This window comes from Chaetodon auriga, chromosome 8 (genome assembly GCF_051107435.1).
Source record: "Chaetodon auriga isolate fChaAug3 chromosome 8, fChaAug3.hap1, whole genome shotgun sequence".
NCBI lineage: Eukaryota > Metazoa > Chordata > Actinopteri > Chaetodontiformes > Chaetodontidae > Chaetodon > Chaetodon auriga.
The window spans coordinates 13,801,038-13,824,337 of record NC_135081.1 but is presented as its reverse complement, the minus strand read 5'-3'; the positions used below and the strand labels follow the sequence as shown (position 1 = coordinate 13,824,337).

The 23,300-nt window shown below is 44.0% G+C and overlaps 1 protein-coding gene across 3 annotated transcripts in view; it reads left to right on the top strand.

Annotated features, from left to right (window-relative positions):
- Positions 1 to 4,291: 4,291 nt before the first annotated feature.
- The window catches only part of hivep3b (HIVEP zinc finger 3b), a 41,097-nt gene continuing 22,088 nt past the window's right edge, over positions 4,292 to 23,300 (top strand). For 2 of the 3 annotated variants that reach the window (XM_076737079.1, XM_076737080.1), the window contains exon 1: positions 4,292 to 4,536. The gene's annotated coding sequence lies outside the window, so the exon portion shown is untranslated. Of the gene's footprint in view, positions 4,537 to 8,608; positions 8,709 to 23,300 lie in introns of all 3 variants that reach the window. The other variant, XM_076737081.1, reaches the window with a different exon arrangement.

Below are 23,300 nucleotides of genomic sequence, written 5' to 3'. Positions count from 1 at the left end.
GACAGAAGTCTCTCACTAACTCTTTGTGTTAATGGAGCCTCAACAGAAGTTCTACAGTTGTGTCCCATGAAAGATACAAATACATTGATTAATATAATCTTCATCAGTATGAAGATGGGGTGTAAAAACCATTAAGTGTCTGATGAAATAATGACAGCTATTGGTTACATTTGTTTATATTTTACCTTTGATTCTACTGAAATACAGTAATTACTGGTAAGGTAATTAATGACTATTAGGATGATTTAGGTGCCCTGCAGTTAATTGCTTGTGCATAACACCACTTTATCTCTACAAGGTGCAGGTAGTGTGATAGCACTTGGTGTCTGTACATCACCCCATAGACTGAGGTCACAAGGTACCACAGTTGGGGATGAAGGAGGGGCTAATGGACACACCACAGCATGTTCTGTACTCTGGGTATGCCATCATATATAGATAACACTTCAAAATATGCCAACCATATGCATTGCATCAGTTCAAGCTCTTTATATGTGATACTCCTCCATGTCCCCTGCAGTGTTTCCCCTGTTTGCTGCTTAAACTCTAACACTGTTTCTCAGCAGCGCTGTGACTGGGGACACGTTTACATCAGCCACTGTTGCCTTTAACCTTTATTGAGTGTTTGCCAGCTTGCTGTGACAGACGCCCACTAAACTAAAAGCACTTTGTATACAGTAAATAATAATTAGAACTCAAATAACAGATTTCACTTTTGCCTAACTGTAAGTCGACAGTAAATGTGACCCGTCCCCTGTGCTGGTCCACAGACAGCAGTGTGTGCCAGTGCTCGCAGCCTCTGCTGTGTTATTTCCTTCTCGCCTGGCTGGCAGACAGGGCCTGTTGGTTTTGGCTGCTGCAGTCACTCAATCCAGTTGGCTCTGTCTGGAACTGTTCAGGACACACTACCTCCTGTCGACTTCCACCCTCCCACAACACCACCCCTTGCTCAGCCTATCCACAACAATCCTGAGTGGATGGTGTCACAGTTGAGAGAATGAATTCCCATTTCCTCTACATACATTAGAGGAAACAAAGACAGTAGCCTGCACAACAGTAAACATAAAAAAAACAACTGTGAGACAGTGAAGGTAAAATGGCAAAAGTACTTCGATAGTGCACAGTGTTAAAAATGCTGTTTGCACAGGCAGAAACTCAGATTGCACCATAGGTGAATATAAAGTGCAAATACATATTCATGTGCAAATGGAAAGCATGTGAAAGCAATTTCATAGTGAGCATAACAGCGGGCATAAATATAGGATGTTTAAAGGACCTCACAAAAAATTCAGAATATGACTCAAAAGAATGAAACACACCAGCATCAAACTACTGCTGCAGCCATGACAGCAGATCCAGCATGAGGTTACAGGTCTGCAGGAAATGATAATGATATAATTAGTATGTGATAAGTTGTCACTGGAAAAAGAAAAAAAGCACTGATGCAGAATGTACACAAACTACAGCAAAGATAATGAAACATAATGATACACATCACATACATAATGAAAAGGTGTGTTGTGCATTTACAAAGTCAGAAGCCTTGTCACATTTCTATAGAGTGTCCCTGCGCTGGACTTGAAGCTGGAACTCTGCACATTGCGTGAATGTTTGGCAGCATGAAAGCGCAGTGCCGTCTCCGTGCGCAGCGGTGCCCTGCGCACTGGGCCTGACGCATGGCTTCACTTCATGGGTCAGTCGCACGGAGGCCACTACCACAGCGATTCCAGTGATGGAGCAGCCATGCAGCATCTCCTCCAACAGCTCTGGTGTTCTGATCTCAGTGGTTTCGTTTTTATTGCTCTTGTCAAGTTTGAACTCACTCTTCGCTCTTTCAAACTTACCTCTTATTTTTTCCATTTCCCTTTCAGCGACTGAAGCATAGGCTGAACGCTGTGAAGGCACCAGACTGCCTTTCATGAGACTAAAGAACTCTTTGCACTACCCTCGCCCATTAGCCCCATCTGAAGTTTAACAGCCTCTGAGGACAGCCAACTGCATGTGAGAACAAATTAGCTAAGCGTCATAAATCGCGCTTTTATTTCCCCTGTTATCATCAGGTGTATAAATGTGAAGTCAGATTTTCTCCGAGGATAGATGTGAGACGCTCTCCGCCTCTGGCCATTGGCTCCACTGTCATAAATCCCACCTTCATTTCCTCTGTTATCATCAGATGCAATTTGTCGCTGTAATAAGAGATCAGAGGCTGTAATGTGCTGATTATGAACCACTTAGTGCAGCTCTGCAGCCATGCTTGGTTAGGCATCCTGGGATTTTTAATTGCAGATTGAATGAAACAGTGGTTGTCACTTGCAGTGATATCCCTGACCTTAATCTTCACTTCCCTTTTCACACATTAGTATGAAAATGTCTGCGTTTAGCTGCATTTTGCATTCACTTGTCAAGAATAAGGTTGTTCTCTGCGGTGAAACGCGCAGATCATCACACTGTTCCAGCTTTGTTTCAGTCTTATCATTACAATAAATGGAGCATGGCACAACTGCTCCTGGTGCTGCCTTGGATGAGCGTTGTTTGGTGGGAGGATTGTGGGTCCCTGACCACCTCTCTGACAGAATGACTGGAAATGCCTGTCTGAGGTGTAATTGGGTTTTAAGAGTGGGATCCAGGCCCATTAAATTATGTGCTGCATGCAGGGGAGCTAATTGAGTTTAAACCCTGCTGGCACACTGCATGTGCACTGGAAACATTTACCCAACATTAAGCCCCAATTAGGCTTTTCGGGATGGGAAACTTGTTGCTGGATGATGGGAAGTGGAGATGCTGGTGCCTGTCATTGCGTTGTTTCTCTCCAGCGAGAAAAATGGGCCACTAATAGATCTGCTTCTTTCTAATAAATTGCTGAGATTCCACTGGACGTTTCAGTCCCTTCATTCTCCCACTCTGTCCGCAGTGCGATGCAGGCACTCTGTCCTAAGCTGGAAGTCGAAAAGTCTGACAGTCTCTGTGTGTGTGTGTGTGTGTGTGTGTGTGTGTGTGTGTGTGTGTGGTGGGGGGGGGGGGCTCTCCCGTGCGCATGCTCTCCCCCGGCTCAGAGGAGCGGCTAATGCAGTTATATAACAGTCAGTGCAGCCGGCGTCTGCTGTGAGCCAAATGCCAGGCCAGTCTGGTTACATAAGCCTGTCAGAGTCATATTGTAGCAGCACGGAGCGCTCACACCACAGCGTGTCCCTGCACTCCTTCCACCGTCTCCTGCTCTGTCTCTCACTTCCTCCCACTGTCTTTCCCCGGTCTCTTCTTTTGCTACACCTCTCCCCACCTCCCTCCTGCTTTCCCTTCCCTTTCCTCTGCTGCGGAGCTGTTCTCAACACCGGGAACAAAGAGTTGGCGTGCTGGATGCGGATGCATCGACAGCTCTGAAAATACGAGACACAAAAGAGTGGGACTAGCTGTGCGCTCGCACGCAGAGAGGACGAAATGTTTCTTATTCTAAAGCAGTTCCTCCCCCACCACACATCATGAAACATGCACTTCAGTCGTTGGATGTGTTATTGTCCTTATATGATTTTTCAAAGCGGCTCCTCCACTGACTCCCCGCGCACAGTGATGGGTGTCAGGTGGATTTGGGCTGTCACCGCCACCACCTGTGCGCTCTCGTGTCCGCTGGCCTTTTCCAGCACCATTTGATCTCCTGGGTACCAAACCGCGCTGCGGTCACAGCCACTGGGGCCGCTTCCCTCACTGACCTTTTACTGTATCTGACCCTCATTTCTCCTTCCCCACTCTTGCTCCCTCGGGTATGAGGAGGTCAGACAGGCAGGGTCATCAGATCAGCAGGAAATCCACTCAGAGCGTTTGGGTGGGTGCAAAGGATTGCAAAACGCTGCCTGTGACCCTCTGACAGTTCACACAGTCATCCAGGAGAAGTTAATTGATTTGTGGCCTCAGATCCTGACCTCCATTATATCTCTTGTGCGTGATGCCATGTCAGCATCACTTTAGGTAGACTATTCATTCTTGCGGTGTAACAGGAAGGTGTATGCGGTGCTTTAAGTCAGTGGAGATGAAACATTGCTGCTGAATCAGAGCGGGATCTGATGTAGACCAGATCAGCAGGTGCATGATTACACCAATCAGCCTCCAAAACTCTCGCCTGCATGAGGTTGCCTGGCTAATTAGAATGAATAGTATTATCCAGGAACTGCTCCTTCCCACCAATGGCTGCCTGCGCCACCTCATGATTATGCATGAGGCGGGCTCGACGCGCCAGCCCACTGGTGGAGGCTGAGAGGGAGGGGGCGGTGCCCACCAGACCTGCCGTGCGGGGTGGTGCGGAGCCGCGGAGTGTGTTTTTGCGTAGGGCGAGATGTTGTTTTGTTGTGGCGATCAGCTGAATGTGGCATCGCTGTCCGGTCTGACACAACAGTGGGAAGCACCCCGAGCCCCTCCGGCTCTGCCTCCGCAGGAACGCGGCCACCGAGAGCAGCTCTATCCGGCGCATCGCAATCCAGGAAATGCGGACTTCTGGCCCTTTCGCTACGGGATAAATGGCTGCAGCGCTCGTACTGTAGCAAGCTGGTAAATATTAACCGTAATATTGCTGCCTGTTTATGACTTAGTTTGGGTGACGTTGCAGTGGCTGTCACGTTGAGGGAGCGATGTGGCGTGAAGTTGAGCGCAGGATCCCAGCCGCGTTTCCACAGTGAGAGAGTGTCATGAAGTTGAGATCGCCTCGTTGGGTTTTATAGTGATAGGTGAGGGAGTAAAAGGCGAGGACGGGCTGCATGCAGCGGACCCCGGCAGCAGTCAGTTCTCGGGGGGTTTGGAGGCAGTCGCGGTCCAAACTACGGCGCCGTGCAGCAGCGCTGGCCGGAGCAGCGGCGGCGGCGCTGCGCGCATCCAGCTGACAGCATATGCTTCATCACGTACGGCGCTCACCCCGTTAGTCCTCAATAACAGAGAGCAACAGTGCGGACTGACACACGCAGGCTGGGCTCAAGTTTAAGCTTCACGATCAGGCCTGTGAACTCACTTGTATTGGGGCAACACCTCCACTTGCCAGATATTTAACGGATGACATCATGCTTTTGTACTCAGTTGATCCGCTGTTACACGAGAAATGGGTTAAGTTGACCGGTGCGGGTTTATTTTGGCGGCTGTTCAGTCAGCAACATCGACTTTGCCTTCACAGTTCAGTCCCTGTGTTATTTAGGCTGTTTATGATCTTCCCACATAGGGTTCAACTTTATACATCAAGGTAATGACAGTGTTGTAGTGTGAAATTTGCATAGGGACATAGTGAATGACAGTATGACTGTTGTCTGACAGGTTTACTATGCAAAAAAGTGTCTGCACAAACCAAATATTTCCATTCTGGACAGAGTAACAGGATGTCACCTCCATTATTTATCAGTAATTTTTAACCTTTATTTCCATTCGCACTTAAATTGCTTACACCATCCATGACCTCTTAACTCTCAGCACCTCACAACATGTTGGTATTGATCTAAAAATCCACAAAAGATATATTACATCAGGTGAAGAAATCAGAAAAATAAAAAAAAAATTGGCACAAGGTAAACTCATTGCCCTTTTAGTGTCCCCAGAGTAAAGAGAGTGCTTGAAGTGCGTCGCTCCCTGTAGATGAAGACCACAGTGGTTGTGGTTGCCCTAAAGCCACTTTTTCATATCAGTGGAGGTTTAGTGCAACGCCTCATCCAATCCAAAGGAATGTGGATATTAAAAAAAAAAAAAAAGATAAAATAAAACAATAGCAGCAACAGTGCTGCAGTGTCCTTCGCCTCACTCTGGGTCCGTACTGTAACTTACAGCACAGAGATACAGTAAAGTGTCAGACCATAGTGGTGAAGGGGGTATGAGTGGAAAGAGGCCAATATGCAATTATTTCTTATTGAATCAGCACAAAGTGGCAGCCTTACAGTGCGCTGCTCTGGCCTGGATCAAGACCACTTGTGGTGCTGGCTGAAGAAAGGCGCAAGCTCAGCAGGCACCCAAGGAGAGCGCTGCTCCGTTTCCTTGCAAATTTCCAAGATTGTTTGACATCGTGAAGCATTTGATCGGTGAAAGAAAAAAAAACCTGGGCTTCAGGGATTACTGCCATTTATGGTTTCAGCATGGATGGGGATAAAAGCTGCAAGTTACTTTGATGTTTTTACACTATTGTTACTTGGCTGAAATGTTAGAAGGCGGCTTGTTAAGAATAATTACTATGTTTTAAAAGCTGGAAGTGAATGTGCTATTATCCGTATAGCTGTAGAACCTGTTTTCATACTAGTCAACAGTTTAGGAGCGCCAATCCATTACAGAAAGCTTTGGTATTCAGTATCGTAGCTGTAGACTTGCGCAATGAGTTTGTTCAGGTACAATAAAAGCCAAACGTATCTTTCTGTCAGCACTAACGCTGATTACTGAAGACTTCAGTCAGTCACTCAGGCAGGTCTGTGTGTGTCTGTCTCCGTCTGGCATGAGCAACTCTCCAGATGGAAAGAAGGCAGTTTTCTGCTGATTAACACAGATCTACTCAACACCTTATGTAGTATATATGCTTACTTTCACATGCACGCACTCACCTGGCACTCTCTTTCCATACCTCACACACTGAGTCAGCCATGCGGGTGGCACAGTGTTGATTTACATTCATGAAATGCCATCGGCATGCAGAGGGTCGGGTGGAGTTCCTGCTCAGACCTTCAGACACACCTTCTCCAGATAACCGGGTCTGATAAATGTGGACACACTGGAGCAAAGGATCAGAGTAAGAGCGACAGTTTAGTCTGAACCCTGGATGTGTGCCTGCCGTGACACTGGCAGTGTGTTCAGCTTCATGTGACTGTTGGCAGATCAGACAAAGAATCAAATGCTATCTATGAGCATGTTTAAGTGGAAGAAGAACAGCACTGTTGTCACTCTCCTAGAAGTGAAATAAACACACGCACACACGCGACACACACACACCCAGGCTGTGAAATCTTGGTGGCTGGTAGTCACAACCTTTTCATGTCCCTGCGGCTGGTCATTAATCCTGTTCTCTGAAGCACCCGAGAAGAACAGACCCACTGTAGTGCTGGGAGACCAGAGTGAACCAGGACAAGACTTTGGGCACACACACACACACACACATACGCACAAGGCAAAATGGAGGCCAGGAGTGCCAGCCTGGCAACTTCACAAATGCCCCACTAGCCTAATAATTTTATTGCCTGCATTCAGTTGAATTGGAATGTAGAGGATTGAAATGGATCTGTTATTGAGATTCTGTTTTTCAGTCTTGTGGCCTCGTCTGCTTTTGTATCAGTCAGCATGTGTGTGTGTTCATCAGGGGGTGCGGTTGCCTGCCGGTGTCTGGCTTCGACTCAGCCTCTCACCCGGGCCAGCGTGTTGGCTGCCCCTTCAAATGGAGGTAGAATTTCCTTGTGTTTGCCAGGGAGCAAGAGTCTGTCCTGTATGTGTGTTAGTGTGGCTGGCTGGCCCGCTCCCGTGCGTGCCAGCCAGCCCAGGTTATGTAATGATATATATGTGACGATGATGCACAAGCACGGCCTGGGCTGGCAGCGCAGGTTTCGCATGGAGAAGGGGGTCACTCATTCAAACGCTCCTTTCGTAAGAGTTAATCATTAGCTACTTCTGCACAGTGGGTGGCCAAGTGGAATGTTGAGGGGTTTGAGATGGCGGTCCTCCCTCAAAAATAGGCACACAAGTTTAATCACATCGCAACAACACCAACTTGGCCATGATATGTCATTCTGACAGGATTTACGTTTTCTATTCTTCTCCTCTGTGTATGTTAGAATCTGTTTTCTTCCTGTATCAACAGTGAGGGCATTTTTGTGCAGGTGTTCACTGTCCACAGTGACCAGCGTTGTGTAATAGTGATTGTAAGCTGCTGTGCTGCTAACCACAGGCATGTCTGGAGAAGGCTCGGCCAGGATCTCGTCGGTGAGCTTTGTTTAATGCTTGGGAGAGGCCGATGACTGACTGGAAAGAAAGTGATAACACACATAGTAGTTTATCAGTTACTGGATATTCAGGTTTGAATGGAGGAACAAACCTCACCTTCCGGAGGACTGGCTCTCTAGTACTGATTGTGTGTTAGCTACAGATGCAAGCCTTGTGTGTGTATTGATCGGTGATGCAGGCGATGTGGTATTGTATTTCATGGCTTGATAGCTCGACTTCTTCCAGATCCTGCTCTCTCTGGGTCCCAGGATACCCCTCTGAGACCACACCCCGCAGCACACATACTGCATGTGCTTGTATCACAGTCTCCAGGTGTCTGGTCATCACACTTATCTGTGTTGATTAATTGACACCTGCAAAGATAACTTGAGCTTTATCTCAGCTTCACTACGTGTCTATCCTCATCCTCTTCCATGAGGACCTCCATCTTTATTGTCTTATCCCATGACTATGTAAAAATACGCTTTTGTAATGATATTTAAGCATGTCCTTATACTGCTTCCTTCTTCATTTTTCGTCCCGTTGGAACCAATGCCTCCCCTTCTCTCTTCTTCTGCTCTTGTTACTTCACCTCTCATCTCAGTTTCTTTCTTCTCCCTTTGTTTAATCTCCTCTCCTTTTCTGTCCTCTCCTCTGCTCTTGTTTCCTCTCCTTTCTCCTTTTCCACTCTCAGTTCCTCTCCTCTCCTCTCAGGAGTCCTTTGTTTCAGAGTGTAAGACGTCCCTGCAGTAACTGCGAGGGAGGATTGGAGGGGATTTCTGCTCTGCAGGAGGGTAAGAGAGCTTTGGGGGAAAATCCTTCCAACCCTGCCGAGGATCTGCAGAGCAAATCAAGGCAGCAGGCGATGCTCCAGCACAATCCTCCCCAGCCATGTCGCCGTCACTGAAGCAGAGCAGTTGAACTAACCCGTGGACCCCCTTCTTTAGCTGCCCTCTTTAAAAGCCCTGTGAAATCTGTGGAACAGCCTTCAGTCTCTCTCATGGTGCTGTCAGTCTGCGGTGTACCGTGTTCAGCCTTGAGGAACGCTCTCTTACCTGGCATGCCTTCATGCTATGAGTTGTGTTGGCTCGTGGGGAGCTCTGAGGCATGCTCCTGTTTTATCCTTTGGGCCATACTCTGCAGTATGATCCATCATCTAATATACAAAATATCTGAAACGAGATAGAAAAGAAGAGGCTGGTCTGTATGTGTGCTGTGGGTGGCACGCATGCATGTGCATTTGTTATTTACCACAGAGTCCCTGTAGGCAAGCTGTGCCCTGACACTGTCAGGTAAGGTCATATAAAGAACACCTCATTTTAGATGCTGTTAATTATGCAGGAGTGTGGTCGACTGCCATCACTTGGGAAGGTCATTTGCTTCTCACCCCGTTAAAGGGCACAAAACTCTACAGATTTCGGTCTGTGTATGTTGGGTAGGGTGGATCAGGGTAGATCTGTTCATTTTTGTTGTGGTTTTGCAATGCTACTGATGCTTTGCTGACATCCTGCTTGAGGTTAAAACTACCTTTTAAACGGCTTCAGGTTTTGCAGTTGTCTTCCATTTGATGTCAGTTCACACTGCAAACGAAGGTGTATTTATTTACATAAGATGTGTTTGTGTACACTGTGTAGGTATGTCTCTGCATGTTTATATATATATATTCCATGACTGTTTATGTTTATGATGCTTTTGCTGATGCCTGCATATTGCAGCCGTTAAGCGAGGGCGTCTGTTTCACCTAATTGAAGGTCAATATTTGCATGTGCATTCCTACAAACAACTTTCCCAGGTTGGACGAGACAGAACACAGGCTACCAGTGTACTTCAATAAAATCACAGTGCCTGTCACATTCTAGCGTAGCATTGCCAGACCCATCTCTCTACACTAGTGTACATTTGTGCTGTGCCAATGCAGCGGAGAGGTCGTTCATAGGCCGCTGTTATTCTGCAAGAGATGTAAAAAAAAAAAAAAAACCCTTCCTGGTAGTTTGATTTTGTAAAACCAATCACCAAGTGTATCCATAAACTTTGCAAAGCTCACCGGTTCTCTTGGTAAATCCTACTGGGTAACGATTGTGAGAAACATTTTGCACATGGCTAATTAAATTCAGCACACTTGTGGGAATTTCCCCATTTGATAATTTCTCATAGAGACAGGGACTTTGAAAACAGCAGCAGCGACTGGAAGAGAGACAAGAATGCAAGAGTCAGCCAAGTGAGGCTTATTCCAGTGGTCCACATCTTTTGAATCACCCAAGTAGAAGTGTGTGAGCAGCTTGGGTGGAGAGTTGAACTGAACTGACCACACTTTCAATAGTTGTGCAAACTCAGTTTTCTAGTTCATTGAAGCCTTATTGGTAACAGGTGCACTCACATTTAAAACCATACCTCCAAATAAATGTCTGATTATCTGACTCTGGCTTGTTGCTTCATTCTTAGAGTCTAAGATGTTGTGTTGCTGACTCTGGGTTCAAGCCGCATTTAGTCGTTCGTCTGAAAAACCCAAGAAAACTTGATGAGATAGACTGCTCCTGCTGTTGAGTTCATCCACCAACCTTGTAGTCAAACAAAAGGCGTGACAGTAGGTGGATCATCTCAAGATCCACACTGCGGCGCAGCCTTAGTGAAGTAATCTGGTGTCGCATTTGTCACACTGTCACGGTGGATTAACAGTCGATCGTTCAGGTGATCTGCGGGGAAGTTGCAGATGGAAGGTCGAGGAAACAGCTTGTTTTATATGGTAGATGTTGTGTCACACAGACTGACCCAGCGTAATTGAGAAAACAAACAGATGATGAAAAAAAGTTCATCACGAGGCTGCATGTTTATCGTCTGCGGCTGGATGCTAAAGCCAAGGTTTTCATCACCTTTCGGGGGGAGCTAGGATGGATGAGATGGGCTGGGTTGTGGGTGAAGCTGAGGAAAGAGGCAGAATGAAGGCAAATAGTTGAGGCTAACACCTGACAGCCCTGCTCATAAGGTCCATCCATCAATCCCTTTTCTTGCTTATCCTGCGTCACGAAATCTGCACTCTATCCCAGCATTATAGAGGCACGTAACAGTAAAGTCAAATTAACTGCATTATAAATCTTAATGTGAATTAGGGTTTACAGCCATAAATAAGGCAAGAGCTTTGACTTTGAAAGACATGGTGGCATGCTGAACATTTTGGGGAAAAGGACAGAGAATAGCTGTTGGAAGCTCTTCCTCAGTCGGAGGTGTTACAGTGATTTATATTATGTAATCCTCCTGTCCTCAACAACCTCAAATAGTCAGCAGTCCCACTGTTTGCGCTCAGGTAGTCCCCCACCTCCTCCGTTTTTTTTCCTGCTTTGCACTGTCAGCACAGTGCTCGGGAGCAACCCCAGCTTAGTCACTGCAGACTTTGATTTTTCATCAACACTCTGCACCTCTAATATGGCTAATGGCACTGCGCTCGTCCTCTGAGGACCCGCCTCTCGCTCTGATGTCAATTGACAGTTTGCCGGGCCATGGTCGAGGCGAGGGGGAAGGAGAAGGAGGTGTTGGTAGTGTTCCTGGTGCATCTGTGGGTCCAGGGTGAATGCCATATTTCACTCTGACACTCTCACCCATGGGGAGACCAGGAGCTGCCCCAGCTGAGCAGATAGAGGGTTCAGCTCCCTCCTGCCCCGCTTGTTCTCCAAGACCCTCTCTAGTGTGCTGGTAGCTCTCTGAGAGGCTGATTAGGATTCTTTGAGAGTACAGTAGCTGGAGCAGCGGGGCTCGGTTCCCACTCACTGCCCCTGAGTAGGGTGTCCATTACTGTGGGAGTGCCTAAATTACACAGAAGAGGGAGATCAGGAGAAACCCCAGTGAGAGTTTGGAGAGAGAGGTGAGAGGGGATGGAGGGTGGAGAAATCAATTTGTCTCTGAGCGAAAAAGAGGGTTAGACACACATAAACACATTGTTGCAGGGGTAAAAGAAAAAAGACGCCCTGTGTGTGATTACAGAGTTCAAATTGGTCCTTATGACAAGCAGTGTATCAGGCTAGTAAATCTTAACGTCTTGAGCTAAATTCCAGGGGAGATTTTTGTGTCAGTGTGAAAGCATAATGTTTCATTGTCAGCCTGCGCAGTGGATGGTCTCTCTGGTCTTGTGAGAGCGAGCTGTCCCTAAGCCAGCAACAGTCTTTCTTTCATTGGTCATGGTCGTGTGTTTAGCCGTGCATGATTGGTCATGTTGTTATCAACATTACAGAAGCACCAGTCATAGGTTGGATGGCGACTCGATGGCTTTGGAGTGGCTGCGAGGATGGGGAGGGGGCACATCTCTCCTGGACTGTTTGTTCTGACATTTTCCTTGTTTGTTGCTCAAGTGGTGCAGCCGAAAAACTCAGAAACCTGCAGTTTGCTTTGCAGAGCGTATCAGTTTTTCATCCCATCAGTCTACGTAATGCACTGTTTATTGCTTTTCCGTGTAACTACAGTGTTATCAGATTATCCTCCGTGCAGTTTTTCAGAGTGAACATTGTGTTTCATTGTGTTCTGCCTCTCATTGGCGAAGTCTTCAGTGCTCCCATCTGTGTGTCTACAAACAAAGATTTTCAAAAATGTTATCCCTCTAAGGCCAGGCTGGGCCTTTAATCTGAGGGTGATTTTTATTAATGTGTTTACTTCCATTCTTTATCTTACATCAGTCATTTTTTGCGATGCTAGTGAGGTGTGCTTCTTTGGGCCACGCTGAAATATCTCTTTTGGGTGGATCGTCATGAAATTGGTTGGTCCTAATAATGATTTCAGTGAGTTTTCATCTCGAGATAACTTCTCCTCACAGCAGTTTGTCCAGCACTTTGATCTGAAATATGAATGACTTTATATCAACCTCAGCACTGCTTTGTGTTCAGTGCTAATTATGTGAGCATGCTAACAGGATAAACTCAGACGGTGGTTGCGTTATTTCTTCCCCCATCTGTACTCCGCAAAGACCCGCCTCTACTCTGCCTCTAATTGGTTCTCACCCTGACATTTTTTTCCTAATCTTAACCATCTAAGCCTAACCAAGCAACAAACACTAGCCAATCAGAGGCAGAGAAGGGCAAATATTGGTGGAAAATGGATAGAAAAAATAAATCAAGCTGTAAATATGACCTGCTAAACATCAGCATGTTAGCGTCATGAGCAAGTTAGCATGCTGATGTTAGCGTTTAGCTCAAAGAACTGCTTTGCCTGACTACAGCCTCACATAACTGCCAACACAGCTCTTAGTATCAAGGTATTATTTCAGTAACTCATTACATTTCTCTGCCACTAAATATTTCTGTGCTGCATATAAATGGAATAAGCTCTAAAAACTTTGACATTCTCTTATTTCATTTCAAAATACTATACTGAGATTAGACTTTTGGAAAAGTGTACTAAGGACACTTTGTGCTATTTTTGTTGCTTTCAAGTATACTTAAGTGTACTCAACTAGTCCTTGAGTACCACCTAAGTATACTTGAAGTGTAAATAGTTGCTTTTTACAAACTTTAAGTGTACTGAAATACACCAGTGAAAATCATGATTCATGAGCATACAAAACACGCTTGCTGTACAAATGTATTTTATCACCAATGTCCTGGAAATATACTTAAATAGACTTAAAACGAAGGGAAATTAAATTCCACTTTAATTAAGCATGTCAATAGTGTTTTACAAAGGACTTAAAAATGAGTATATTTTTCATAAATACACTTAATTACTATTAAAATATTTGCAATTTAGTAATACTTTAATATTTTAAGTAGAACTTAATGACACGTAGTTAGAACTGCACTTTTTAAAATTACATGTCAAACATGCTTCAAGTTAAGCACAAAAAGTGTGCTTGTAATGACTTTTCTGTACTTAAATTATATGTCTAATACTCTGAAGTATACTTCTCTTTGACCTGGGTGTGCTTAAACTGTACACAGGGACAGAGAGAGATCCTGATCTCAGCGAGGCTGTCTGTTTAAATAAAGGATTACATTAAAAAAAACATACATGCAACATTTCTTAACTATCTCTAGTGTAATGTAGGTATATGTTTGTGTGTGTGTGTGTGTGTGTGTGTGTGTGTGTATTATATTTGTAGGGACCCTTGAATTCAACAGACCCAACATGTAACCCAACAGGTGAATTATGCTCGTTTTCCACCATTTGATCCCTTAGACTGAGAAACAGTTTTAAGTTGACGTCTGTGTGATGGCGAGACCTGTCTGTCATCCTTTGTGCAACCTACGTGAAATGACGTCTCTTCTAACCGCACGACTCTTGAGTCTTGCCAGACCACAATGAGCAGAGTGAAAACTGTGGGCTGACAAGACCGCGTCTGCCAGGACCTGCCAAATGTGATTTTGCCTGTGTTAGTGACAGTTTGTGTTTTGGTAGGTGTCAGTTAGTGCGTGTGTGTGCGTGTGTGTGTGTGTGTGTGTGTGTGTGTGTGTGTGTGTCTGACCATAAAATCCAGAGAGTGCTCTCACTGAATGTGAAACAGTCCTGATCTACGTTTCCTTCTCTCCATAATCACAAACTCAGCTGTGGAGTTTGCTCCTCACTGCGCCTCCTTCACTTTGTTGCGTTTGCTCAGATGCTGGTTAACTTTGATGCTGTGCACACTTTGAGTTTTCTTCAATTTGTAGTCAGACTGCTTCAGCGATGAAAGTTATCCTTGCCGGTCTCCAGATTGGATTTTCTTGGTCTTCAGATTAGATTTCCAGTCTCGGTCTAGTGGCTCACTGGAGGCCACATCTTGCCATTTGTTTGAGTTTTGTGGGTTTGAGTTTATGACTTCCTCGTCTTTTATTTAAATGGTCCGTAAACACATTTCTGTCCTTCCAGAAAGTTGTGTTGTTGGTCTGTCTGTAGCAGTACCTGCGTCTGCTGTAGCTGTTTCATTTCTTCATGTTGTATATTGTTTTGATGGATTCTCGTCGCAACGCCGTCAACGTGTTGGCGTTCCCACTCATGAGTACTCAGTAATCATTACTACATTGTTACTGGGTTGGACCACACCCGTCTGCAAACTCAGCCTTCATTCTGATCTCAACTGCACACTTGTGAAGTTTTGTGACTGCATCTTGTACGGTTGTGAGGCTGTTACACTGAAAATCTGTCTGCAGAGAGACAGGCAGACATATTCATGTTCTTTACAAACTACTGACTAACTCATTGATCTCTTGCCAATAATCACATGCTACATTAACCATGGTTACTGTTGTACATTCCTTCTATCAAATGAGAGAATGTTTCAGCAAAATACATGCAGTAAACTGTATGTGTGAGGACGGTTAGGCATATTGGATACATCTGGCACAGTTCATCTGTCTTGACAAACTCACCTCTCTCATGGCATGTTTCCATTACGTCATACACACCGATTTGGCGTTGCAGCTTGTGTGATCCCTTCGTAAGATGGTCTGTAGTTGTAACCAATGTCTTGGAGTGGACAGGAATGATTGAAACCAGGATACAGTGATGTGTGACTTAAAATGAATTTGCACCAATGGGCGTAAAGTAGAGAAGAAGGATTTAACTTTTTAATGATTAAACATTTACTGAAAAGTAATGAAATAACTTTGATTGACGTTAATTAACTTAATTTTGTATCTCCCGAAGAAAGTGACTCACTGAATCTACAGAAAGTCGTCAGAAGGGCCTTTGGAGGAATTTTAACCCTGAAAAATCAGAACCATGCAGCACTCGTTTTTTCACGACCGTGTTTTTTTTTTATTATTATTCAACGCCTGAAATAAATTGTGCTCAGATCTCAACGTATTGTTATTTGGGCAAAAATCAGTGTGTTTTCAGTTGGCTGGTAAGTCAGCAAAGCAAGAAATGATGCTCTGCATGAGAATGGAGTTAGTCCCATTAAACAGCAAGCTGTACAACTACACGCTGACGGTAAAAAGGAACAATTACTTAGCACATTTTCATATCCATATACAAATACAATTTCATATTAAAGTCAGCTCTGTCAAAATGTGTGAATCTGGAGAATTTGTTTGGTGTTTTGCCCTCGGAGGCACAGTTGAATCGTCTGAAGCAGGCCGAAATTGGAGCCCGCTGACCACAGAGGCAGTGAAATCAAAGCATGGCCTGTCCTTGGATGCATAAAAGAGTGTCCTGACTATCTTCATGGTACAAATACTCTCCAAACAAAATAAAAACATGTCCGTTTGCTGTCATTACATAAAAGCACAAATTGATGTGCTTTCAGGTTTAGTCGTCCTTTCCTTAAAGACGTAGTTTTTGGAAAATAAAAAAAACTTGTTTTTTTTTTGGTGCAGTAATAAAATATGCCCTGCTTTTAAACACAAATAAATTTGATATAACATGTTAATTAGTGAGCTTTAAACTGGGAGCAGACTTGGTACGATATGGCTAAGGCACGCTAGCTGTTTCCCCCTGTTTCTAGTCTTTGTACTAAGCTAAATGACTGCAGGCTGTAGCCTTGTATTAAATGGATTTATATGAGAGTAGTATCATCCTCTCATCTAACTCTCTGAAATTTATGTATTTCCTGAAATATCAATCTGTAACTAAAAGATTCAGCATTGAATTTGTATCTTTTCCATTGTAGAGCCTTTGTTCTTAAACGTGCAGACACACAAACCAAGTGGTGTCCAGCCATTGATCGCTCTCAGCTCACCTCCTCTGTTGCTCTGTCATGTGTGTGCATTCAGCTTGTTTGCTACAGATCCAGCTGTGACTGCTTGTATTGAAACAATCAGATGTGCGAGACTTCCTTTGCATCATGCCTGATGATTTTGCTTTTCTAAAACAGGGTCATTGTGCTGTGGAGAGGAGGCTCACTCAGTTGGAAAACCGTGATATTAACCAGTAACAAGTAGGGCAGTGGAGAATGTCACTTTTACAATTGAAGTTTCTGTTGAGGTTTTTGAATGACGCTTTAATGTCTGCGGTCATATTTTATGATGTCATCTCCCTAAAAAGTAAAAAAAAAAAAATCCTTCAACAAAATTTGAATGAAGTGATTCATCTGATTAAATGCATAAAATATGAATATAATTCAGCAGTTTTGTCAGCATATATACATGCCATTCAGTACATTTTGACTCTGGACTTATTGGAAATTGGATCACATGGGTCAAAAACAATCCTACAAGCAGTTTAATATCAATAATATTAGTGTGGCCCAATCTTTACCAGATTGATACAGAACAATTTTGACTAAGAACTCAAATGTCAGCATTATAAATCACGCTTTAAACTATTTGGTACAGCCCAAATAAAGAGTTGAACAATTTCACAGGAACCTTTTTCATTTCAGTCAATAATCAAGAAGTGACAATTAAAGGCTCACTTCTTTTACATTAATAGGCACCTGATTTCAAGTTTCAATTATATTGCGTATTTTGCAGCAGGTTCAAGCAGGTGTCACCTGATCAGAGCCAATAATTGGAGTTGCCTCCTCCTCCTCCTATAAAAGCCAATTTGCTTCATCGTGCGACTGCTTGATATCCAGTCTGCAGTCCTGAGGTGAGCAAATGGTGCACCTGAGATTACACTGGGATTGCAGTGTTATCTAATAACCTGGCATGACAGAAAGCTCTTACAGCAAACTCTCCCAGCGGGGAAACATTCTCTGAGGTAACATAATGATCCAATGTATATGCATACAGAGGAGCTAGTGAAGTCTGGCTTTGGGCATGTTCAGAGACAGCAGTTCAACCTGTATTGGATGACAAATCAGCCGTACGTAACCGGCCAAGAACTAACAGGAAATCAATGTATCCAGCCACCTATCCTGCATCAATACAATGTCTCACATTCTTGCCATAGGCCTGCTCATCTGGCTGTCTTTCTCCCTCTCTTGTTCCATCTCTCTTTTTTCTGGCTGTGTCTCTGCAGTGTGCTTCTTTGAAAGCCACAGCATCTCTATTTTAAGGACGTCTTTGTTTCACTGCTTTGTATTCAAATGATCAGGCTCACAGGCAGGAGGATGCAGCTCCGAAGACGAGCTGGTTGGCGGGAGAAGCGGGAAGAGAGGTGGCGAGTAGGCTTTCGGAGTCGGGTTTCTCCTAACCGTTATGGTATGAGGTGATGACAGCTGGAGGAATGCACTGCTGATTCCCCTAACGCGGGTCACGTGACCTTCGGGCTGGCTTACCCTCCAGAGCAATTTGAACGGTCTGGGTGGTCAGGGGAGAGAAGAACGTCCATCTATAATGTGCGTATCATATACTGTAGATGCACACGCCATGATTGGATCCCGTTCAGAAACGCCGTGTGTTTGCAGGAGTATGAGTTTGTTACCCTGGAACCAGACGGCGTGGCCTGTGTGTGATTTTCCCTAGAGGCTAGACCAGACTGCACCTCCAGCAACAATGAGTACAGCCAGTGACACATTTCTGTCTTGGAACAAAATGGAGCAAATTATTTCTTCTTGCAATTGCTTGATTTCCTTGTAGTAAGAGTCATGCTAAAGTAATTAGACACCAGTGAATGTTTTCTTGTTACTAAGCTGCATGCAGGTATTGATACCCATCTTGACATTTTAATCCGTCTCGGCTTTGTGTTTGCAGGACAGTAAGGCTTTGTTTCTTTAGCGCTCTGTTGTTGACAACTGTTGCTCTAAAGATAATATTAGCACTGTGAAATCAGCAGGATGGTTTAACATGTTCAATCTCACCAAATCTTCAGTGCATCAGTACAGGTTCAGTGTGGCCCAACCAGACAGAACTTAATTGAAATTGTAGTGAAAATCTAAACCTTTACAAATAGATGATTATGTTGTCTGCAAAACATCCAGCGGTATAACAGTTTAATGGTTCAGCCATGTAAACATTGCTTCCTGGATTTTAATATTTCCCTGAATCTGCATCTTCTCAGTTTCTGTGATTTTCTTTGGTTTAACTGGATCTCTTTTAGATTGTTGTCTGGTCTTCCAAGAATCCCAAAACATTTTAGCATACAATAACTCATAAATAATTCAATACATCATTGTTGACACACATTTCATACACATACATGCACGCATACACACATAACCTACATACATTGGCACATACACTATACTGCAATGAATCGGGGTTGTACTAATAACAGTTTCTTAATGCTAACATGCTTTTTAAACTTTTGAAAATCAGAGCAATAGGATGATGTTTCGCATGCTCTTCTACTGTCGGCCATCCCATTATAATGTCACTCTCTTCAGTTTCAAGCCCAAACCTTAAGAGCATTCTCGCTGCCTTCCTTCGTGTGATCTGCAGTCTCCTCATATCTCTCTGCGCTGCATTGCCCCACACTGCACTACAATAATTAATGTGACTGTAGATTGGACGATGAGATCCGAGAGAGATTGTGTTGTATTGTAACTCTGAATAACCTGACTTCTGTAACCTCTTTAATTTGAACAGCCATATGTTACATGGCTTCACTTTCTTCCTCTTTCTTGCAGCACATATGATCATACATTTGCATTTTTTACCAATGTATTATTTCCACCCATTTGATGACAGATTTAAAATCATTGTAAAGAAAACGCGAACTGTGGAAAGATACTTTTTGCAACTTTGAAGCTGCTTAGAGTCAGTTCACCCAAATATCCAGTTTTTTTAGTATCTATCCATGCAGAAATGTTTGCTTGTATTTGCCCAGATTTTGAGAGAGAAATCCAATTTCTGCCTCCACGTCAACATGATGAAGGTAAATTGAATTTTGTTTGTGGGGCTCAAAACATTGAAAAGTTGCATTTAAAAAAAATCTGCGGCTTTTCTTTTTCAGAAACGATGTGTTCATTATGTGGGATAGTACATAGAGCACACTGTCAGCAGTACTCACAGGGACTGTTTACTGTCTAGAAAGTACCTCTATGGATTATCCAGTGCGTTGTTTGTGGAAATAGATGTTGATGTTTAGTTTTTTAATATTGTTTTCCCTTCTTTAGAAGAGGAGGCAAAAAAATCTCTGACGGATATCTCCAAATCTGGACCAATTTAGCCACAATTATCAGCAGCACCAGACACCACAAGAGATCAGTTAGAAAATCTGTTCTGTTGCAAATGAACCGACCCTTTAAAGGTGCAGTCAGAGGATATATTGGGAACATTACGGTTCAGGGGATTGGGGAATGATATGAAAGTACAGCAACAAAAATCAAGAACCAGATCCCTCTGCAGTATTGCTACCCTGAATTATTTCAGAGAAACACAAAAACCTACAGTACTTGCATACAGGAGGCAACCTTCAGTGCACTTTATTGTTGACATGTATTCTGTAGATTCAGCATTTCACAAGACACACACGCACAGATTTACTATGAGACTATTTTAGCTGCACTTGACTGTCGTGTGTGATTGATTAGCTGTCTTGCTCAGGCCCGGAGCTGCAGTCTCAAGATATAGGCTGCACACTGCGTATGCATTTGATTGCCTTTTATAAGTTGGCAGATAGAGTCACTACTGCAGGTCAGAGCCATGTACCGAGAACACAAAATGACCATATACAAGAGCTCTCCATGTCTCTGTCTGTCTCCTACGCATTTGCACACACTGTTTTTCTCCTCTATCTTGTTATTCTCCGTCTCACACTCTTTCTCTCTCTCTCTCTCTCTCTCTCTCTCTCTCTCTCTCTCTCTCTCTCTTTCTCTCTCTCTCTCTCTCTCTCTCTCTCTCACCCACACCTCCACTTCCAGAGAAACAAACACATAAACAGACGGGTTATGGCGCACAGTGTTTGTATATGTGCACTGGGTTTGAAGGGTAGCTGACGAGGCGTTGATGCGTCAGGAGAGCCTCTGTTGACAGGCCACTAATGCAGTGTGGCACCGGGCAGAATGGGCAGCGGGGGCACGCAGCGTAGGAGAGAGCGTAAACTGTAAACCGACACTTAGGCTGAATGGAGTTGTTTGTCACTGTGGGTAGCAATTACTTGGACTGGCCTGGCTTTGAGTAAACTCCCTGATCAGAAGGGTGCCCCTCTGCCAGGCCAGGAGAGGAAGGCGGGGACGGAGGCTGTGTTGATACATTCCGCGGCCTGGTCCTCGTGTTTGAACACACTCAGGCTGAGCTTCCACCTGTTGACTCTTCCCCGTGTCTGTGTTTGTGCAGGCAGCGCTGAAAGCACCAGTAGCTCCAACTTAACAGCTCAAATTAACATAGTCACAGGTTACTGAGATGTGCAGATAAGGCATGGCGCCGGGTCATGCACAGTGCTACAGCACTGCTTGTTTTACCTGCTGCAGCTTAACACAGGATGCAGCTCAGCAGCTGCAGAAAGAGGAACTGGCACAGGCTTTCCCATCACTGGGGAGGAATCCACATGGGTGACTTCATAGAAAAATAGACAACTTCAGTGAACACAACAATGAAAAAAAAAAAAAAAACTGCACCAAAGTGACTGCTGCTGTCATAAAACAGTTGTCATTGACCAGCATGTCAAGCCAGATTTCTTATGATGTGATGCAGAAAATTCATGTATAATCAAGTTTTCATTGTAGGATAATAAAACTTTCTAACCAACAAAGACTGCAAACTCAGGTCGTAGCATGCAGTTGCTTAATGAAAGGTATAAACACCAGGTGGATTTTTTTTCTCATAGTAATATGTTGTGTCATTGTATAGTTATCAGCGAGCACAGGTTTGCCTCATTCTTTTCAGTTTCACCATGACTGAGAGAGCAAACATAAAGCAGCCGACTGTGAACGGTGGGTACAGTAAGCTGCGTGGGAGAATTTGCACTGTGATCTTGACGTCCACGCATCAGTGAAACTTGTGTGTGCAGGGAGAACAGCTTTTGCGAATGTCAGTTCCTCTTTCTATATTTATCCGCTCCCCTCAACCCCCAACCCCCCCCCTTTTTCACTCATTTATTTCATTTGCACACCACTCATGCTGCGTTTTGATGTTTGGTGTCGAGCGGTCCAGAGACGGCTGGCATCTGTTTCACTTCTGTTACAGTAACTCTGTGCAAGGAGTCTGTTTGTTCACTGCTACTGTCCCGAATGTATTTGTTTCATGTGAGAGGACCATTTTGCCTTTGAGGCAGTGAATCAAAACTAATGCTTAAGAAAAGACTATTGCTATAATAGCTGGGTTTACACTACAGTTGCAAATTGCTAATGATATATCAGCTCTATATATGGCATCACTAACCAATCAGGGACTTTACTCAAGGCCAGGCTATGCTCCATAATCACTACCCACAACAACCCTGGAGACGTGATTTCCTGGTAGCCTTCCTCATAATATACATGAAGTTTACTTTGCCTCGTATAAAGACAGTGGCGCTTATTAATGCCCCAGCACCATGGAAAAGGCAAAGATAATGAGAGTGTGTTGTGAGGCTGAAACTGAGAACTAAATGGGGAGAGAGTGGCTGCAAAGAGGGAATTGTGCACTTCTGTGTGTCTCAGAGAAATAGAGAAAAGAGAAGCAGAGAAACCCCTGAAGATAAAAAAGAGCGAGAGATGCTGAGTGAAACAGAGGGTGGTCAGTCTTTCAGTGTTTTACAGGATCAGATATCACATCTGCTGAGGATACATATCGATTGGCATTAACAAAAGACTAGCATGCTCGACTCCATTAGCAGGCCGGTTGGTTGCATGTCTAAGACCGCTCTCCACTAGCTGTATTATATCTCTCTATGCATTTTTGTGTGGATGTACATATGTGCATTTGAATATCTGGTCTAAGATGATAGGTTTAAGCCAAGGAACCATTAGAGTATGTGAAAGTTGGCACCAATTACTTTAATTTTTTGTCAGGCTTATTCTTTGATCAGATATTTCCTCATTTTAACCATGTTTTTGTTAGCTTTAAATTGTGTATTACACAGGCCAATCTATCTTGAGTCCACCAATTTTAAAAGAGCATCATACTAATTGGTGATGTACTCTTTTAAGCATGTTGGTGCATGCTAACGTGCTCATAATGACAATAGTTGAGATATTTCACAACAAAACCCTACAGATATTAACACACAATGGTGCTAAAATGGCTAAAAGTAAGGTTTTTAGTATCATAGGTGTACTGTCACCTGTATCAAAAACATTTGGACGTGTCTCCAGCTCTGTATATGACAGTGGTTACTGCTCAATAACTCTGGTGTCAGCCAGTCGAGACCACCGACAGTCTTTTGTCAAACTGAAATGATTGTACTTTGGGAAAAAGTGGTGTGCTTAAACGCGATGTCAAATAAGTTGTATTTAACTTTTCGGTAGTCCCATTTTAAAGTGGCTGGTGAGAATGAAGTGATGATGCGGCCATATTTAGCCAAGTTTTTTTTCCAAACGTAAACAGGTAGAGCAATACTGAACCACGGTGGCTTTTATACACTAGGTGGGCTCCCTCTCTAAATGGATTTTCTTTCTGTCATAATACCACAGTTATATGGACAGGCGGGGGTCAGTTTACTGGCAGACCACACGTCTGAAATAA